Here is a 20,803-nt window from a genome sequence, read left to right as displayed (position 1 = left end):
GAGCGCTCCAGGAGTGAAAGAATCGCTCTGCGTTTGATTGGATTATTGAGCCCTCTCACATTGAGGGTGAGAATAGTCAACGGGTGTGTCATGTCAAGTCTGCAAGTGGAGAAGCTATAGTGTGCGCCTGGGCCTCAGAGGCGAACCAAGAGAAACGGCCCTTTGTAGGGCCCGCGGACTAGGATTACCCCCCATCCCTTCTTCCCACCCTCCCCTGTCCCCCCCCCCTTCCCCCCTCCAACTCCCTCCATTAACTCTTCCAGCCCCACCCGGGTCCCTGCCTAATCCCAACAAGAAACCATGAAAGGACCTCCCCGTGTTAGCCCCAAAGCACATCATTGTCCAAGTCCGGCCCCACGAGGGGACAAGTCAATGGAAGTTACCTGCGTGGACGTCCGGCCACCAGGCCCCTCTCCCTTGCCCCTCCTCCCTGGAGCCCAATACCTGCTATATGACCAATGCTGAAGTGTTCTCCCCCTGAGAAAGCCTCAGGCAGTCGGTGCAGTGTCTCGGGCCACTTCTCACACTGCGTTAGCCATATCCGCTCTGATAGACTGCGGATCTGGGCGCGCACCGGACCCGGATGATCGACGGCTCGAAACTCGCTGCCAGCCATCTCTAGTGAAACGCCGCCGCCTTGGGGTGGACGTGTCCTCCTCGGTTGCTGTGATCCCCAACACCCCGCAGGTGTCCTGGAGGGAGCGGAGTTGGTGCAAAGTTCCATTCCACCTGAAGATGATGTGGAAGGGGTGACCCCAGGCATACGGTGTTTCATGTTCTCTCAAAAAGTCTGTCGCAATCTTGAAGGACTTACGTTTTTGGAGCGTTATAGCAGACAGATCTTGATAGAGGGCCACTGGATGACCTCAGAACTGCAAGGGCTGCTTCTTCCTGGCTTCGCTCAGGATACGTTCCTTGAGTGGGTAGTCCAGAAGAAAGGCCAGGATGTCCGGCAGCGGGGCTGATGTCCGTCTCGCAAGTCCCACACGGTGGGCCCTGTCAATCCGGATGTGGAAGTCCGCCGGCTCGCCCAGGATGTCGCGGAACAAGTCCTGTAGGTAGCCCGCCACATCAGTACCTTCTTCTTTGGATGGAACGCCTCGGACCCGAATGTTGTTCCGGTGAGACCTGTTTTCAAGGTCCTCGGCGTGGGCCTGGAGGTCCAGCTGCTGGTCCTTCAGGCGTATCACCTCCTGTTGCAGCTACACGATCTCCTCATCCCTGGCGGTGTCTGCGCCCTCCATGGCGGCCACTCTCTCCCCGAGGCTGTCCACTGCTCTCCGCACTTCCCTGACCTCGCCCACCACCTCTTGCTTCAGGGTAAGGAAGTCCTCCCTAAGTGAGTTGAAGAGGGATGCCAGAAAGGAGCGGGTTATGGGTGGTTCGCCCGGGTCTGCGTCCTGCTGGGCCTTCGACTGGCCCGGTGATGAGTGCCCCCTGTCCGTTTTCGCTTGGGGTTTGTTCAGCATCTCAGGCAGTGTCCGCTCGCCCTTCTTCCCTTCTCTCTGGGCGGCCATTTCGAAGGGGGTTCCCACTGCTCAGGGCCGACCGCAGTCACGCTGCTTCGATGTCCGATGAGTGCGGTGGCCGCGGGGCTTCGTGGCCAGGCCACGTGGGCCTCCCGCTGTTGGACAGGCCGCATGGTCGGGCTGTCCCCCCTCCCCGCAGTAGGACCTGGACCCTGGCTCTCCCTGCATCCCCAGCCAGAGTCCCTAAACGACCACCCGAAGTACCCTGCAATCCCTCCACTACAAGACACCAGCCCCGGACCCAGCTGGCCCGGGTCACCATCCACACCACGACATCGAACCGGCCGCCATCTTGGGGCACTGCAGCACGAGGCCGCGTGGCCTCAACTCGACCCTAACCCTGGGCCCGGCCGGCCCCGACATCGGGGCACCAACCTCCCCCCAGGAGGCAGAGTGACCACTTGGCAAATCAATGGGAGAAGGAATCGTCAACGGCTCCCCTCCGCCAGGTGTCGATCACCCCCGGCCGCCCTGGGCGCTGGCTCCACCCCCCTGCTGGGTGTCTGGACTCCCTCATCCCGGACCTCCCGGCCCCCAGGCGCGAGGGTCCGGACATCAAAGGGGACCAGACCTATAACTGGGGCAGTGCCAGACCAGGAAGGGAGTTGTATCCTGGAGTCGAGAGACCCGAGAAGAACTCATCCGTGACTGGCCTGCTGGCGCTGCCGCGGCCCTCTGCCTCGTAAACCCATCTTGGCCTGCTGGCGCTGCCGCGGCCCTCTGCCTCGTGAAACCATCGTCTTGGCCTGCTGGCGCTGCCGCGGCCCTCTGCCTAGTGAAACCATCTTGGCCTGCTGGCGCTGCCGCGGCCCTCTGCCTCGTGAAACCATCGACTTGGCCTGCTGGCGCTGCCGCGGCCCTCTGCCTTGTGAGACTACCATCTTGGCCTGCTGGCGCTGCCGCGGCCCTCTGCCTCGTGAAACCATCGACTTGGCCTGCTGGCGCTGCCGCGGCCCTCTGCCTTGTGAGACTACCATCTTGGCCTGCTGGCGCTGCCGCGGCCCGATCCACAGACCCTCCAGCTCGAGGATTGTGAGCTCGCCCCTTACCACTACCTGTACCGATCCGGTACCAAGACTGTCCCGCTACCCCCTTTTCCCTACAGAGACTAGAAGTGAGAGGACCCCCGGGTCCGAGATATCCTGTATCGCTGATATCCTTGCCTTAAGAACCTTATATAAAGCATTGAACTCGACTTGGTGTGGTGCCTGTTTGTGGGGAGGGAGGTAACTTGTCTGTACGATCACCGGAGACGGTCCCCCTCGGGGATCTCTCCCTCAGTATCCGGCCGACCCTCAGGGTCCCCGTCTAACATTGGTGGCCAGCGACGGGATCCGAACCTACGCATAATCGTACAGAAAGTCACCCGACCCACGACACACGACCACCATGACAACAGAGAGCGGAACAACGGAGAAATTCCAGATGGAAAAATTGGAAGACTACAACCACCGAGAACTGAAGCAATATTGCATGGAACTTGGTCTCCCGACCACGGGTCTGAGTACGAAGGAAGACTTCAAACGAGCCCTAGAAGCCTGGGCGGAAACGGGTACGGCCGTACCCCGAACACAACCGACCGAAACGAGCCCCGCACCAACTAAAGAAAGAGCGGGTCTCTCCCTGGAAGAGATCCGAGAAAGAGAAAAAACCAGACTCCACGAATTAGAACTAGCCCGACTTCGCTTGGATGGAGAACTCAAGCTGGCCGAACAAAAAATAACCCTGGAACACTTACGGCTCAAGGAAGAGCGAGAAGACAAGCAAAGACAGAGAGAGCTAGAAGAAAAGAAACTAGAGTACGAACATGAGCGCGATCTCAAAGCACTGGAGATCCAGAAACAGAATAAAGACCTCGGGCTCCCCGAACGACCGACCCCGTCTGCCTCGACCGAACCCAAGGTTCACATCCCCAAAGAGGTCATCCGGGAATACCACAAGAACGATGATATACAGCAGTGGTTTAAAGCCTATGAGGTGGCAATGACCTCACACCGGATTCCCCGAAGCGATTGGGGAGCCGGATTATGGGGGAGGTTTGTCAACGAAGGGCGGGACGCCTTGCTGCAACTCCCGGACCAGCTGATGACCTCCTACGACCACATGAAGGCCGCCCTCCTCACTCGATACGGGCTCACACCTGAGATGTACCGCCAACGGTTCCGCGACTGCAAACGGATTCCGGGTACAACTTGGGTGGAGTACGTGAACTTTTTTAGCCGAGCCTTCGAGGGGTGGATCAAGGGCAACAAAGTGACCACCTACGAACAACTCTTTGACCTTATCGTATGGGAGCACCTGTCAAACAACTGCTTCGTAGAGCTCCGGCAACACCTCCTGGACAGTAAGCTAACCGACCCTCGACAACTCGCCGTCGAAGCCGACCGGTGGGAAAGCACCCGAGTTGGCCGGAACGCACCCAGCGAATTATCCAGACCGTATCGCCCCCGAGGGGGAGGAGGGAGTCAGGGTCGGGGGAGAGACCCCGGCCCCTCGTCACCCCCCAGAAACCCCTCGACCCCGGTTGGCCGAGGAAGCCCTGCCGTCCGGGCCGGTTTCCGGGCCAACATTACGTGCCACAGGTGCCAGCGACCCGGCCACTACGCCAGTGATCCCAACTGCCCAAAGAATCCGAACACTACCCCCCGCCAAGTTGCAGCGGCGGCCCTAGGGGAAGAACTAATCCCGGAAGACCAAGAAGAGTACGAGACCGATCCCTCTGAATGGGCGCCCGCCGCCATGGCACTGGTCTGCTTAGGGGAGAGAGACATGATTCCGCGGGCCCCCCTTCCCGCCAACACCCAGAAGTACGGTCAATGGGTCAACATTAATGGCCGCCGGGCGGAAGCCCTCCGCGACACCGGGGCCAGTGTAACGGCGGTCCGACGCCACCTCGTCACTCCCGACCAAATCTTGCCGAACATTCTTTGCCCTGTCCGATCAGCCGACAACTCCGAAAGCCTATGCCACATGGCCTGCGTCCCCTTCGAGTGGGGAGGAGTAACAGGGATGTTAAAAGTAACTGTCCGCGATGATGCCCCCGTGGACTGCCTCCTAGGAAACGACCTTGAAAGCTCTCCATGGGCAGCTGTCGAACGGAGGGAGCACCTGGGGATGCTTGGCCTCCCCGAATGGGTCTGCGTCACGACCCGGTCCATGACCGCCCGCGCGGTCCCCAGCCCAGAAGAGCCCGAGTGGCCAGAACCTCCTCCCGCACTCATCCCAGAGGAGGCCGCCCCAGGAGCCAGTCCATTGACCCAAACCGAAGAAGGATCCGACCAGCTTCGGGACGTCCCTGACCTGGCACAATGGCGGCAGGAGGGAGGCCCCACGCAGGAACAATTCCGGGCCGAACAGAAAACCTGTCCCTCTCTCGAAGGACTCCGGCAGCAAGCCCTGGCCCAGAGCACCGGGGATACCTCGGGGGCCCACTGGATCTACTGGGACCAAGACCTGCTCTACAGCGAGCAGAAAGTGGCGGAACTAGGGGCCAGTCGGGTGCTGGTGGTGCCCCTTCGCTTCCGAGACTTCCTCCTGAACTTAGCCCACGATGTCCCCCTTGCCGGACACCTGGGGCAGGATAAAACCTACGACCGCCTGGTGACCCATTTTTTCTGGCCCCACATGCGAAAGGATGTCACCAACCACTGCAAGGCCTGCCCCACCTGCCAGGCCAGCGGAAAAAGTGGCCGAAAGATCAAAGCACCATTGCAACCCTTTCCTGTCGTCACCACCCCGTTTGAACGAGTGGGAATAGACATTGTGGGGCCCCTCGACCCTCGAACAGCCCAAGGACACCGGTTCATCCTGGTCCTCGTAGACCACGCCACTCGCTATCCCGAGGCCATCCCTCTTCGGACGGTGACGGCCCCCGTGGTGGGCCGGGCCCTGATGGGGATCTTCTCCCGGGTGGGGTTCCCCCGGGAGGTCGTCAGTGACAGGGGCACGAACTTTATCTCCAGATATATGAAGTCTCTTTGGCAACAATGCGGGGTCACCTACAAATTCACGACCCCCTATCACCCGCAAGGAAACGGACTGGTCGAGAGGTTCAACCGCACCCTCAAGGGGATGATTATGGGCCTAGAAGAACCCCTTCGACGCCAGTGGGACGTGCTACTTCCCTGCCTCCTGTTTGCCTATCGGGAGGTCCCGCAGAAGTCCCTCGGCTTCAGCCCATTTGAACTCCTGTACGGGCACCCCGTCCGGGGCCCCCTCAGCCTAGTCAAGGAAGGTTGGGAGCAGCCTCCCCAGAAAACTCCCCCGGACATCTACAGGTACCTCCTGGCCCTCCGCAACCAGACCCGGCAGTTCCGAGACACCGCCAAAGCCAATCTCGAGGCCAGTCAGGAGGACATGAAGAGGTGGTACGATCAGCACGCGTCCTCCATTGAGTTCGAACCGGGACAACAGGTCTGGGTGATGTCCCCGGTTGAACCCTGTGCACTCCAAGACCGATGGTCCGGGCCCTTCAAGGTAATCGAACGCAAAGGGCCCGTCACCTATTTAATCGACATGGAGACTGCCCGGAACCCCCTACGGGTCCTCCATGCCAACAGGCTAAAACCCCATTTTGTGCGATCCGAGCTCAGCCTCCTGATGGCTACCGATAATGGGACAGAAGAAGACTCCGAACCCCTTCCGGACCTACTGAGGGCCTTCGAGCAGGATGGCTCAGTGGAAGGGGTCCAGCTCTCCGAGGCCCTGTCCCCGGAGCAACGCCAAGACTGCCAAACGCTCCTGAGGCGGTTCGCCTCCCTGTTCTCCCTCACCCCCGGAGTCACCCCCTGGTGCCTCCACGATGTGGACACCGGGGACAGCCCTCCTATCCGACACCGGGCATACCGCGTACCAGACCGGGTACGAGCCTGCATCCAGACCGAGGTGTCCAAAATGCTGACCCTGGGAGTGATCGAACCCTCAGACAGCCCCTGGGCAAGCCCAGTCGTCCTGGTTCCCAAGGCGGCCGCCCCGGGCGTTGCCCCTGAGCTCCGGTTCTGCGTGGACTATCGGGGGCTGAATGCAGTTACCAGGACCGACGCTCATCCCATCCCCCGGGCCGACGAGCTAATTGACCGGATGGGGGCCGCCCGCTACCTGAGCATCTTCGACCTAACAGCGGGCTACTGGCAGATCGGCCTCACCCCGCGGGCCCAAGAACGATCCGCCTTCTCTACCCCAGACGGGCACTACCACTTTAAAGTCATGCCCTTCGGCATGAAAAACGCCCCGGCCACGTTCCAACGGCTGGTAAACCAGGTACTGGCGGGCCTGGAAGACTTCAGCGCCGCCTACCTGGACGACATTGCTGTGTACAGCCACCAGTGGACCGACCACCTCCGCCACCTGCGGGAGGTTCTACACGCCCTCCAGCAAGCCGGGCTCACCATCAAGGCCAGCAAGTGCCAGGTTGGCCAAGGGTCCGTGACCTACCTGGGACACCAAGTGGGAAGCGGGCTAGTGGCTCCTCTCCAACTCAAGATTGCTGCCATCCAGGCCTGGCAACCCCCTACGACCCAAACGGAGGTCCGGGCCTTCCTGGGGCTCACCGGATACTACCGGCGGTTCGTGAAGGACTATGGCAGCATCGTGGGGCCCCTCACAGAGCTCACCTCCAAAAAGGGCCCCAAAACCGTCAACTGGACCCTGGACTGCCAATCGGCCTTCGAGAAACTAAAGACCGCCATGTGCACGGCCCCCGTGCTCCAGGCTCCCGACTACAGCCGGGAATTCATTGTGCAGACGGACGCCTCCGATCATGGTGTGGGGGCCGTCCTCTCCCAACTCAACGCCGAAGGGGTCGACCATCCGGTGGTCTTCATCAGCAGACGCCTCTTGCCCCGAGAACAGCGCTGGAGCACCATGGAGAGAGAGGCCTTCGCCGTAGTCTGGGCACTCAAGAAGCTCCGGCCATACCTCTTCGGCACCCACTTCCGGGTGCAAACAGACCACCGACCCCTGCAATGGCTGATGCAAATGCGGGGGGAAAACCCGAAGCTGTTGCGCTGGTCCATCTCCCTGCAGGGGATGGACTTCACAGTGGAACATCGTCCAGGCCAGGACCACGCCAACGCCGACGGCCTGTCACGCTTTTTCCGCCTCAGCGAGGAGAGTCCCCAGGAAGATGGCTGACTCTCCCCGCCTTCAGCTGGGGGGGACGCATGTTGGACAGGCCGCATGGTCGGGCTGTCCCCCCTCCCCGCAGTAGGACCTGGACCCTGGCTCTCCCTGCATCCCCAGCCAGAGTCCCTAAACGACCACCCGAAGTACCCTGCAATCCCTCCACTACAAGACACCAGCCCCGGACCCAGCTGGCCCGGGTCACCATCCACACCACGACATCGAACCGGCCGCCATCTTGGGGCACTGCAGCACGAGGCCGCGTGGCCTCAACTCGACCCTAACCCTGGGCCCGGCCGGCCCCGACATCGGGGCACCAACCTCCCCCCAGGAGGCAGAGTGACCACTTGGCAAATCAATGGGAGAAGGAATCGTCAACGGCTCCCCTCCGCCAGGTGTCGATCACCCCCGGCCGCCCTGGGCGCTGGCTCCACCCCCCTGCTGGGTGTCTGGACTCCCTCATCCCGGACCTCCCGGCCCCCAGGCGCGAGGGTCCGGACATCAAAGGGGACCAGACCTATAACTGGGGCAGTGCCAGACCAGGAAGGGAGTTGTATCCTGGAGTCGAGAGACCCGAGAAGAACTCATCCGTGACTGGCCTGCTGGCGCTGCCGCGGCCCTCTGCCTCGTAAACCCATCTTGGCCTGCTGGCGCTGCCGCGGCCCTCTGCCTCGTGAAACCATCGTCTTGGCCTGCTGGCGCTGCCGCGGCCCTCTGCCTAGTGAAACCATCTTGGCCTGCTGGCGCTGCCGCGGCCCTCTGCCTCGTGAAACCATCGACTTGGCCTGCTGGCGCTGCCGCGGCCCTCTGCCTTGTGAGACTACCATCTTGGCCTGCTGGCGCTGCCGCGGCCCTCTGCCTCGTGAAACCATCGACTTGGCCTGCTGGCGCTGCCGCGGCCCTCTGCCTTGTGAGACTACCATCTTGGCCTGCTGGCGCTGCCGCGGCCCGATCCACAGACCCTCCAGCTCGAGGATTGTGAGCTCGCCCCTTACCACTACCTGTACCGATCCGGTACCAAGACTGTCCCGCTACCCCCTTTTCCCTACAGAGACTAGAAGTGAGAGGACCCCCGGGTCCGAGATATCCTGTATCGCTGATATCCTTGCCTTAAGAACCTTATATAAAGCATTGAACTCGACTTGGTGTGGTGCCTGTTTGTGGGGAGGGAGGTAACTTGTCTGTACGATCACCGGAGACGGTCCCCCTCGGGGATCTCTCCCTCAGTATCCGGCCGACCCTCAGGGTCCCCGTCTAACACCCGCCCTCAGGTCTCCGTTCGTTCCCCAGTCGATCGGCACCGCCCGGCAGTGACCGTGCGTCCAGTAACTCGCATGGGGCGGCAGTATCAAGTAGCGGGCCGTGGAAGTAGGCGCACCGGCGGGGGGGGCCACGTTATGGCCGAGGACGCCCGCCGCGCCGGAGCCCATCTGCCCGCACCTCGTCTGTCTCTTGCCGCGGGGTGGCCACCTCACCACCAAAGCACTGTCCCCTCTGTGACAGCCCGGGCTTCCACGAGACCCCTCAAGATGTCCCAGGGTAAATCGGGGCTTCGGCCTCTAGTCCTCGTGGAGCGTTAGTTCAGCAGGCCGGGTCGCGGCGCCCCAAGCTCCTCCAGGCCCGGGTGCGCCCAGACAAAATGGCGGCAAAGGATCTCAGCGCCGGCTGCTCTCTAGGGCCCCTCCAGGCGAATCGGGCCCCCCTCCGTCACTGCCTCTGCGGGGGACCCGGATCGGGGCCGATATGGTGGGCGAGGTGTCTGGTGCTGCTCCGGCGGGCCCACCGGGCACCCTGGTGTCTATCGGGAAGAGTCTCACCCGTGTAGGCCGCATCCGTGGCCTCGATTAGTTATCAGGGCGGTGGTCCCTGCCTCCACCGGGCGTCCAGACCCGGGGCCCGTCAAATCACCGGGCCATGCTGTTCTGCAGGGTCGGGAGGTGCTCTCTTGTCGTGCGTTGACCTCGAGGCTTGGATTTCGGCCAGGCCGGGCAGCCGCGGCTCTCGGGCTGGCGCCTCGCCTACCGCTCCGGTTCTGGCTGTCTCGGCAGCCCGCCTCGTCACCCCTTCTCGCCTTCCACCGCAGTTATACCGGGGTTCGGGTGTGCTGTGGGGTAGTCTGGGCTGTGGCGTGCGCTCCCGCTGCCCTTACTGTGCTATGGCAGGGGGAGAACGCTAGAATTCAGTCTTTGGGCCCGGATGGATCGGAGGAGCTCCGGAGAGAAGCGTCCGCTCACTCCGCCATCTTGGCCACGCCCCCGGATTAAGCTTTAGATGATTTTGGTTCATCCAATCAGAAATAAAAATAAGTGTGGTTTGGAATTTAAGGATGGAATCAGGGTGGGGTGAAAGGTCAAAAACAAGCTGAAGGTCGTCAGCGAAATTATACAAGGAGACGTCCATGTTTCACAGAGAAAGAATATGGGGATAGATGTAGAGGTTGAAAAGGAGAGGGGAAGAACCTTGGGGGACCCCACAGGTCACAGCGCGGGAGGGGGCAGAAAAACTAGGGAGGCGGACAGCCTGCGTCCGGCTTTGAAGGAATGAGGCGAGCCAAGAGAAGGCCGTACCCTGGATGCCTGCTGCTCTGACACGGTCTAGTAAGATGGAATGGTCGACCGTGTCAAAAGCAACAGACAGATCGAGAAGCACCAGGGCTTGGGGGAGTTGGAATCGGCCTTACTCATCAGCTCGTCCAAGACAGAGAGGACCACAGATTCGGTCGAGTGGACCGGGCGAAAGCCAGCTTGATGGGAGGCCAAAGATGGTTATCCTCGATATAGCCCGAGAAGCAGGAGGTAATGTGGCTCTCCAAGATCTTGCCTAAGTAAGGGAGCAAGGAGATGGGTCTAAAATTGACAGGAAGAGTGGGGTCAGAGCCGGGTTTTTTTAAGATAGGAATAACTATGGCAGATTTAAAGGAGGCAGGGACTATGCCCCGGATGATGGAAGCATTGAGGAAAGAAAGGGGGGAGTTGGGGGCAGCGAGAAAACAGCTCCCTTAAGATGCGAGCGGGTCCGCAGTCGGCAGGGGAGCCTGACTTAACTTTCCTGAGCAGAACAAGGAAGCTTTCCTTCGAGATAGGTGGGAATTGGTTAAGAGAAGAGGAGAGAGGGGGGAGGGAGGGGGAGTGAGAAGAGAGGATGGCAGGGAAATATTCCGTTTAATATTAGCAATCTTCTCAAGGAAAAAATCATTCAAGGAAAGACAGAGGGCTTGGGATGGGACGGGGTGGGGGTTGACTCTGTCAGATGCGGCCAGATTGTAAACAATTGAGAACATCTCCTTGGGTTTGTTGACTGCTGACAGAATTTGGCAGAGAAGTATTCAGTTTTAGCTAAGAGGATAGCTCTCTTGCAGTTGGTAAGGAGAGACCTACATCGATCCCTCAGAGAGGGGCAGTAGTTACGCCTCCACTGGCCTCCTTCAGTATGCGGGCAGGACAGCAGTCCAAGTGGGGCCCTGATTTAACTTTCTTCAATAAGGTGAGGAAGGTCTCCTTAGAAATTACAGGAAACATGGCAAGAAAGACGGATGGAGGGGGAAGTGAGGGGGGAAGGAAGGAGGGGGGAGGCAAGGGTAAGTTGTGCCTGATGGCGGCTATCTTCTCTATGTAGTAGGTGTTGAGGGAGTTGCAGAGAGATTGAGAGGGAACCGGTTTGGGTAAAACTCTATCTGCGGCTGCTAAATTGTGGACAAAGGAGAAAATCTCCTTGGGTTTGTTGCTAGCTAGGAGGATTTTGGCAGAGAAGTGCTCAGTTTTGTCCAGCAGAATAGCTGTTTTATATTCACGGAGGAGGGCGGAATATTGAAACTTGAGAATGGGACAGTACCTGCGCCTCCAATGGCGTTCGGCTTGTCTTAAAGAGAGTTTGAGAGTTTTAAGATCATCGGTGAACCTTCTATTGGCCTCGTGGGAGCGGCAGGACCTGACTAACTTGGGGGGGGCAGCTGAGTCGCAGGATGCCGAGAGCCAGTTGTTAACGGCGGCTACCTGTGAATCCGGGGAGGAGTCCACCAAGTGAGGGGGTGAGGCCGCGAGGGAGGGGCACAAGGCGGGCATGTCCACACGGTTCCAATTGCGAAGCCACGTATTGTTTGGGGGGAGAATTTATTGACAGCCCCAAGGTCGAGGGAAAAGGAAATAAGCGAGTGGTCGGACCAAAGAAAGGGGGAAATGGACAGAGACGAGGTGGAGATGTTGGCAGACCAAATCTGGTCCAGGATGTGGCCACCTGAGTGGGTGGGGAGGTGGATCAGGGAGGTGAAGTTAAGACAACCAAGAGAATCGGTGAAATCTTTGAACATGAGATCTTCCCGAGGGTCATGGGGCCAGAAGTTGAAGTCGCCCAGGATTAACACTGAGGAATTGTTGACCACAAGAGTGGCCAGCAGTTCCTGAATAGCTGTGATAAAATGAGGCATTGCCTGAGGAGGACGATATAATAATACGCAGGTCAGAGGGACCGCAAGGTTGACTGAGCGGGCCACAAGGAAGTCAACTGAAGAGATAGGGGGGTAGGGCAGGAGTTGAAACTAGAATTTCGAGTGGACAATCATGGCCACTCCGCCACCAGCTTTTCAATCTGGACGGTCAGCGCAGAGGGCATAATAAGATTCAGGGAGAGTCGCCAGAACATCAGGCAGCGAGTCAGGGGAATACCAGGTTTCGGTAAGGAATAGGATTTCGGGTTTTGTGGAGGTCAGAAGGTTGAACAGCTCAAGTTGGTGCTTAACCGCCGAGCGGGTGTTCAGTAGCATAGCGCTAACCAGGGCAGGGGAAGAGGTCGCAGAGGGCTGCGGGGAGTGCCCTGAAAGCGCAAGTAATTCCGCTGGAGTCAGGATAAGTGAAGAGATTCCAAGATTGCAAATGCGTGCCTGGGTGAGGGGACTAATGCACCAGTCGTCCCAGCAGGCCTGGAGTTGGGCCGATGAGTAGGATATGGTTTGGGCAATATGACAGGCCCCGGGCCCCGGCCGATCGCGGACGGCAAAGACGGGCTTGCCTTTGGCGCGCCTTTTGCGCGCCACCGGCGCGTCGGCTGCGCGGCCGGGAGAGAGGAGGCATCTTATGCTGTAGGGAGGTGGGAGGGTCTATCGGCTGCACCGCCAACCCACGACTCCCTCCCTCCAAGATGGCGGCTGTTCATGAAAAGGTGTATGGTTGAGTGAGTGGTGTTGTCAGTGGCTGTCTGGGTCAGTGAGTGGCTGTGTGAGTGGATGTATGGGTGAGTGACCCAGACTGTCAGTGGCTGTATGGGGGAGTGACTGCTAGTATGAGTGAACATATGGGTGAGTGGGAGGCTGTATGAATATCTGTATGTATGAGTGAGTGCTAGTGTAAGTAGCTGTATGCATGAGTAAGCAGCTCTGTGAGTTAGTATATGAATGAGAGAGTCAGCGTGTGACTGCTTGTATGGATGAGTAAAGCAGTGTGTCAGTGGCTGTTTTGAGTGAATGAGTGGGGATGTGGTCTTCTCTATGAGTGAAATAATAGATATGGGAGTAGCTGTGAGTGAGTGACTGCTTGTATGGGAGGTTGCGTGAGTGAGTGACCGCTTGTGAGGGAGGTAACTGCCTGGTTGTGTAAGTGCCTGCATGAATATGTGCCTGAATGGTTGAGTTAGTTGCTGTGTGACTGACTATAAATCTGTTCTATTACACTGTAAGTTTTAATTGTAAAATAGGAAAAACAAACTAATAGAAAGATAATGTAAGAGGCCTTTATGCCTAAAAACACTTTCGATGGATGTATCTAACTAATATGCCTGTGCTAAAAAAAGTGTTTTGACACATATAATGATTTTCAACTGCAGCTGCCATGGGAAATAAACATAAAGTTATGTTAGTATTTGATCTTCAAAATTACAGAATAATATCAAAAGACATTACTTATAGTGTAACACTGTATGACAACGAACTAAAAATATGGATTACCTTTTTTAATGTTCTAAGCTTTCATACTTCTTCACCATAAACAGTGTTCTGTACTAAACACCATTCTCAAACAGTGGGGAAAAACAATCAATGAACTACAAAAAAAACAGCATATGGCTGCACAGTACATCACTAAAATTAAGTGACTCTATTCATTACACTCACTACAATATAATAATTTATAGCTTTTTCTGATTTTACTAAAGTAATGTAAACACTTCTATGTTAATATTTCTTAAATTATTATATCTGGACCATTCTTAAAAAAAAGTACAAAGCACTCTTCAATTTTGGAGATCCTTTTGAAAACACCACTTCAAATAGGCCAAATGATGTGTAAAGAGTGATGATCCATATGGACAACATTCCATAGTATAGTTTTTGTTTCCACAAAAAGTACGTAGAAGTTTAGTTGATGAAACAAAAGAGGTTGTTCTTTTTTTTACGAAGGCAGTTTTTGCTTTCAACTTCAAGTAGCTGTAATTGGATTTGTCCATTCAGTATCGCTGCTTTTTTATCCATAATTCCAAAATTCCTCCTTAGACCTTTGGTTGAAGAAAGAAAAGATAAGAGTTTAGTAATTTGAAAGGAAGTTTTGATCTGAATTTTAGGTTGATGTCATTACATTCTATCCATCCGGTTTCACTCTTTAAATAGAAAGTATAGTACCCAGAGGTTGCATTAATTCCTTTGTGAAATATTATACCAGAAAAGTTGTTCCCAAAACTGATACATGTCCAGCTTTATAGTTTGCAATTTGAGTTTCCAATTTTGAACTATCTGCTCTGCATCATTGTACCATACTATGCGGTATTTCCCAGCTATTGTTAGGATTAACGTAGAGATACCATCTGATTTGCAGTTTGGGCAGGTCATATATTCGTCAGCATTCTTCAACTTTTAGTCAAAAGGCACCGTTTTTTAACCTGGCAATGTTAAATAGAGAAAACGCTTAGAATCTATTTTAGTGGTAGATGAATAATCACAATCTTCACAGTCTGGTTCCATCTGTAAGTCATTCCAAATAAATAATCAATGTTTACATCTCCGTCTTCTAAAACTTAAAAACATGACCATGATAAATTCTTTTGCATCTTGTTGACCGTTCAGAGTAAACATTACTGATCCTCTACATATATCTCAAAGATCTTGAATACCTGAAGCAGAAGGAGTCACAGATCTGTCAGTCAGTAAATGTTGTGGCAAATAATACAGTGTAGAACACAATTGCTTATCTGTTTTTTGTTCAATTTTGTTGACTAGATGTGGTAAATGAAACATTTGCATAGCAGTTGACACCTGGATCATTTTCCAACTGGTAACCTACAATATTTCTGTCATTTTACAGTTTTTCTTTATAACAGCTTCTAGAGTGTCCTTCTATCATTTTTTTTTCTTCAGTATCTTTGCACTCTATTGTAATCTTCCATCTTGGACAGATCATCCATTTCTTATCAACAGGATAGTGGCCTAAATGAGAAGTTATACACTTCTTAACCAATAGTACTCTCTTACAGAGCTTGCATCAGCACTTACTTTATTTTTATCTAAATAAATAAAAAACAGACCAATTTTCTAACCTGCAACAACGCTACACGACATTCCTTCGTTAAATACTGTACTTCCAATATTTAAAAAACCTGCATCTACACTTAAACCTTGTGATTTATGGACAGTTACAGCTTGCGCTAGCTAGAGAGCATGGGAACTGATAGTGGCAAACAACTTACAAAACATTGCCCAATATACTTCACCATCAATCTAATCATCTTTTATGACCATGTATGCAACCTCTTCTCCATTTGGGAAATATTAAAATGAATTACTTTACCAATTACACCATTTACTACCCATTCCTCAACATTTAAATTATGGTGTTCCACTTTTTGACTGCTTTTTCTCACATGTTAAAGCTTTTCTAATGCTGCAGTTTTTGACACAGACTTCTCCAAATCATTCTATCTCGCTTGTCGTTTATCTGTCAGTAGTATTGTGACTCCTTGATGTTCCATTTTATCAATAGTAGTAATTTCCAAAATGTTTTCTTTCTCCAGTTGTAGTGATTGTTGATTCAAGTTGGAGCAGTCTTCAACTGTTGGCATTAAATAAACAATCGACTTCTGTTCTTCTATGAAACTGTTCAGCTGCTGTAGTATTAGTGGCATTCGTTTGTTCGTAACTCAACTCTCCAAAACTCGTTTACCCTCTTTTGTTAGAACTTCTATCGTAATGTCCTTCAGTATATCTTCATAACTAGTTCCTTTCATTCAAAGTTTAACCAAATATTTATATTACCAATACTCTCCAAAGTCTTATTTTATTATGCACAAGAGTTTTGAAAACAGCTTGTCCTTTTATGGGGGTGAATTACAGTAGGTCACTAAACACATTCAAATGTTATCCTCCAAAGAGCACATCACAGTTCAAAATCAGGTGCATTAAGTGTATGAAGGCAAACTTTGGGAATTCCTTATTACACTTTAAGCTGTTTTCCTGACTGAGAAGGAGTAGCTGTCATGTTTAACATGATTGAAATTATAATGATACATCATGTTTGCTGGCAAAGTTGGATTTAACATTACTATTTTAGGAATGTAACTTAAAAAATAGCATTTCTCTGCGCCTCACACTCTGTGTGCCTGCAGCCTGTCTCCAGTAGATGTGTGGGTTGGTGACAGCTGGACTTTGTACATTCCCCCTAGACAGCCGCACACAAAAGAAGGTTAGGTGTGACTGAGTAGCCATCTGCATCCTGATGGGTCATCCTGGGCAGGATGTGAAGGAAGAGCTGACACTTACATCTGAATGGGCAGTGTTCTGTCTTCACACAATGGGTAGAGTATCCCACTGTAGTGAGTCTGGATCCAGGGCTGGGATAGGGGATCTCTGTGCATTTCAAAGCCCCCTTTTGAAGCCACTTCCACCAAATCAGACGCTACTGGACTGGTGAATACACTGCTAAAAGGAAGTCCTGCTGTGGTGGTACTAGGACTGCTACTTTTCTCGACTGATGCTCTTAAAGTACTGCTTTTCTGCTGTGCTGCCTGCTACCCTCTGCTGAGAAAGAACTAGATCATCTTACTTGAACCCAGAGTGATCTCCAAAGGGCATGCTAGGTTGCCTCCTGTTGTAAGACTCAGGGATATCACATTCTTGTCTCCTACTCCTCTGTGTGGTCCATTGGAAGTGGATCTAAGTGCTTGCACCAGTGGAACCCACGCATCCTTTTATGAATGAAGTCGAATTGCCAAAATGCCACTTTTGAGGGAGCATATTAGGCATATCACACCTGGCACCACTACGTCGTCTCCAAAACCGAGGCATCAGAACCACTGCTGCAGTGTAAGACTTCGACACATCCCCTTGACTGCATGGAAAAACCTGGTGCATCAGAACCAATGCATCTCAGCTTCGGTACTTCATCTTCAGAAATTGCGCATCACCATCATTGCATGAAGAAAATCGGCACATCACCTCAACTGTAGAGATTGACACTGATTCATCTCTTGCCTGCGCCCCGTATCTCACTGTTGTGACTAGGATCAAGGTACTTTGTTCAGCAGGCCTTGCATGGCTCCTGTATCTGGCCAGCATTCAATCACGGTTGGCCTAACCACTTGACTTTGCCATGCTGCTTAGGAGGCTTCATGTGAGCATGGATGAACTGTGATGATGTACATGTGGGCAGAGTCAGAAGAGGAGTCGCTGAGCTGCTAAACTGGTGGGAGATGTGAGATGCCCAGCAAGCGAGGGCCTGAAGAGCCCAGAGGGTCAGTGGAGGTTTGAGATCAATAGTGGCGCCCAAGTGTTGTGAGCACAGTAAATCCCAAGAGTGTTGAGGGTTCTGACATAAAAGCGATGCAGGTTTGTCATCAAGCATGCTGCATTCCTGCCAGAGCCCTCCTCGTTCTCCTCATCTGAGCCTCCAGAGCAGCCCAACGTGATTCTCCTGTGGCCCCGGAACTGTCCCTGTCGGTGCCTTACTGCCAGTACAGTGTGTAATTACCAGGAGCTTTAAGGTGCAGTCAAGGAGGAGAAGGTAACAGTGAACAGTGAGTGAGATTTAAGCAATCTTATTCATGTTCGTTTGGTGCCAGTTCTTTGCCACCCGCTACATCCCACTCCCCGCCACATCCTGTTTTTAGCCGTGCACCATTTGTGGCCTATGCCACTGGCAATGAAGGGTATATAGTTTGTCTTATGTAAAGAGCTTTGCATTGTCAAGGTGGGGCAAGGCAGAGGTGATGGTGTCCAAGCACAGTTGAAGAGGTCGAGCCCAGTGGGTGCAGAGAAAACCAGTTTAGATCCAGTGAGACATACCTACTACTGCTGTGCTCCCCTCATCACCTAAGCTACACTAGCCTACCAGTGATTAAGACCAGATAAGGTCTGTGTTTCAAGGCGAAGGCTGTTGGAGGCGTCAGAATCGAAACTGGGAGTAACAGACGTACACGTAGTGGCCACAGTTAGCTCTTTACCCACAGCATCTTCAGTGTCGATTCCATGGGTGGAATCTAAATGAACCAAGTTTCCGCAATAAGAACTCACAAATATGCTCCCAACACACACGTAGGCCGCTTTCCCAAAAACTGAAAAGATTGTCTATAATTCCTCAAGATCTTGTTGTGTAGTTCCTATAAACTTATATAGGATCTGTGCATTTAGACAATATACAATATAGGACTGGTGTCGGACTGATTCCATACACCCCTACCAGGTATGTTAGCCTGTATACCAGCTAACAAACCATTTAGGGGGGTCTACAATCATTCCGGTTGTCTAAACGCGTAGCTCCTATATAGGAACTACACAACATTGCGCCACAAATATTGGTTTGGTTCTTATTTAACAATCAAATCTGAGTAGTTCAGAAGTGCTATTCTCAGGGATCCCTACTCACATTTCTTCAGATACGTCTGGAGTGGGATGGGAATTATCTGCGACAGCTGAGTAGGCAAAATTCCTATTTATTGGCTGTAGGTTTATCAAGCTTCCAGGTCAAACAGTTCTTATTGTGCATAAAACCTTGTCTCGGTTTCCTTGAAACTCTTCCTTGAGAAACTTTTGTCAACAATGGCTGACGAAGAGGCTTCTGACTGTGCGAGCACAGCCTGCTGTAGTCAGGAAAGAAGAAGAGGAAGGTGAAATTAACATTTCTGAAAATTTTAGAACTGCCCTTACTCAATGCTAACAGACTACAGAGTCACAGCTAGGGGTGGTACAGTAACTTTCGTGATTGAGGCTCACGAGTCATATAGAACAGAGATATTCTATTCATGGGTTAAATTCCCATAAGCAGATGCGCAATCAAATACATTTAATTTTTACACTGAAGAAACACCAAATGAATACTGTCCGTATGAGGACACTGAAGTTTTGCTCCCCTACCGGGAGCACATTAAATGGTTTAAAGGCGCCCTTCCCCTCACAAAAAACAAAGTAAGACTAGGTCCACCTGGAAGAGATGGAGCCACTTGGTCAGTCCTTGCGGCTTATACACCGCATCCAGAGATTGACACAATGCCAGCAGCAGACTTACGCCCACTTCATAAAGAAATTTCAAAACTTTACAGAAACCTGACAGAGTTTGTGATGAGAACACTCACGCTTCAGCCAACAAGAGCTACACAAACAGGACACATTCAGGGTTCTACAACTAAAATTAGACCAGAAACGCTATACACAGTTATGGGTAAAATGCCGACTAAACGTGAGCAAATGCCATTCTTGATAGCTCAGAAAATAACATAGCTAGCGGAAGAATTTCCACACACAAGCCCCTAAGAAAAACACAGAATGCTAACAATCTGCTTGCCAATGGGGATAGCTACCCAGATAGAGGATTGTACCACTTGGGGTACAGTCATTGCTGCCATATACACCAGAATACATGGTATCCCGTCAGCAGTAATACCAGAAGTATTCAGACAAATACAGACTGAGTATAGAGAAGAACCTGCTGAATTTAGGTTGACATTATTTGGTAATTTTGCCCAGGTATCCGCTATGATATTAACAAATATAAATGGGGAGGCAGCAGCAGTGGAAATGCGCCAACGCCTCAGAAATTTCACTCCTTTACATCAGGAATGCGAATTACCTAAAAGTATCACAGAAATCCATGCTGAAATAGTTAGAGATAGTTTGGGAACTAGAGCAACAATACCTCAACTCACTGAAAAGGATAAAACCATGCAAGCCTGTGATTCTTCCAAGAAGAAATAGGATAATAACAACAAAAACCAAATGTTTTGAGAAAATAGATCTCTATCTAGGAGTGGGTCTCCTCAACAGGAGCCCTCCAAAAGGAGGTACAACCTTAGGAATAGAGATAACATAAAAAAACCTGACAGGTACCAGGAGTAAGCGGTAGCCTGTGCTCCAGCATTGTATCACAACCATGTTTGGGTGGGATGGTGAGTCACAAGAAACAAGAATGGAAAAACAGGACAGGGAGATCTTAGATCAACTTGAAAACCAAGGAGTAATAGAAACTTGCACCTCTCCAAGGAACAATCCTTTGTTTCCTGAAATGAAACTGGATAATTCAGACCATCTAGTTTCTGAACACATGCACTAAAACATTTTCAGTAAAAAAATGCATACAGCTCCGCATTTATGAATAACACTGTGCTAAAATACTGAATAACACTGGACATCTCAAATGGATTATTCTGCCAAAATATAGTGCCTGAAAGCAGGTATCTAGCAGAATTTTCTGAGCTAGGTTCCCAGCATCAATTTTGTCAAGGGTATAAGAATAGCCCTGGGTTGTTTTCCGCTAGGGTAACAGACTTACTTTCGAATTTGGATGAAGAGTCATTGTCCTATGTTGATGATATTTATCTGATGGATGATGATTTACAGGATCACTTGACCAGGGTGAGCACCATCATTTTGGGGTTTGCCTCTGAGGGCCACAAATTCAACTTTAAAGAAATCAAAACTAGCCTACCTCAATGTCTTAATTTTAGGATACAAGTTATCAAGTGAAGGAAAAAGTCTTGCAGCTACATTTTTAGAAAAGTGCGAGCTGCTTCAACCTCCTAAATTTTTGAAGAACTTTATATACATATTGGGATTTAAAATTTTGGCAGAACATACATTTTGGATTACGCTGAAAGAGTAAAACTGTTCTACAACCTAATCAGACCTGATTTTTCAGTTAGGCACTGGACACAGGAACACGCAGATATCCTTAGTTCCCTACAAGCTGACA

Source organism: Lissotriton helveticus, chromosome 2_1, assembly GCF_964261635.1.
Source record: "Lissotriton helveticus chromosome 2_1, aLisHel1.1, whole genome shotgun sequence".
Taxonomy (NCBI): domain Eukaryota; kingdom Metazoa; phylum Chordata; class Amphibia; order Caudata; family Salamandridae; genus Lissotriton; species Lissotriton helveticus.
The sequence above is the reverse complement of the archived record's forward strand: the minus strand, read 5'-3'. Positions refer to the sequence as shown.